The 558-nt window shown below is 38.9% G+C and overlaps 1 non-coding gene across 1 annotated transcript; it reads right to left on the reverse strand.

Annotated features, from left to right (window-relative positions):
- Positions 1-223: 223 nt before the first annotated feature.
- Positions 224-342, reverse strand: LOC145405208 (5S ribosomal RNA). The gene has a single exon (XR_013898308.1). It is a non-coding gene; the product is annotated as a 5S ribosomal RNA (ribosomal RNA).
- Positions 343-558: the final 216 nt, after the last annotated feature.

Genomic DNA, 558 nt, shown 5'->3' on the forward strand with positions numbered 1-558 from the left:
TTTTTTTATTATTCTGGCACCTTGCTGTGTCATAGAAAACCATGGCACAGAAGTCCATGCCATAGGGGCCTTGACTTATATATATATATATATATATATATATTCATTCATTCATTCATTGCCAGACGCCATGTATCCCAGACGGGGTGGCCAAGGGCTTAGAGTTAATTGTTTTACAGGGAGGGTCACTAATCCTCCACCAACCCCACATGACACGTAGGGATGCCAACAGCATCTGGAGTTCCCAGGCGGTCACCCATCCAAGTACTAACCAGACCCAACGTTGCTTAACTTCGCTGATCGGACGGGAAGCGGTGTACTCAACGTGGTATGGCCGTTGGCATATATACATATATATCCTCTAAAAGTCCTATATATATATACATATATATCCTCTAAAAGTCCTATATATATATATATATATATATATATATACACATATATATCCTCTAAAAGTCCAATTATTCGGCAGATCTGATATTTGGTCAGTTCTGAGAAATGGTCCCATTTCCAAAAGTCTTTGATTGTTTGGCAGATATTTTGAATCATCTTGGAAGT

Source organism: Coenobita brevimanus, chromosome 65, assembly GCF_032717465.1.
Source record: "Coenobita brevimanus isolate Jiangsu-jjx chromosome 65, ASM3271746v2, whole genome shotgun sequence".
Taxonomy (NCBI): domain Eukaryota; kingdom Metazoa; phylum Arthropoda; class Malacostraca; order Decapoda; family Coenobitidae; genus Coenobita; species Coenobita brevimanus.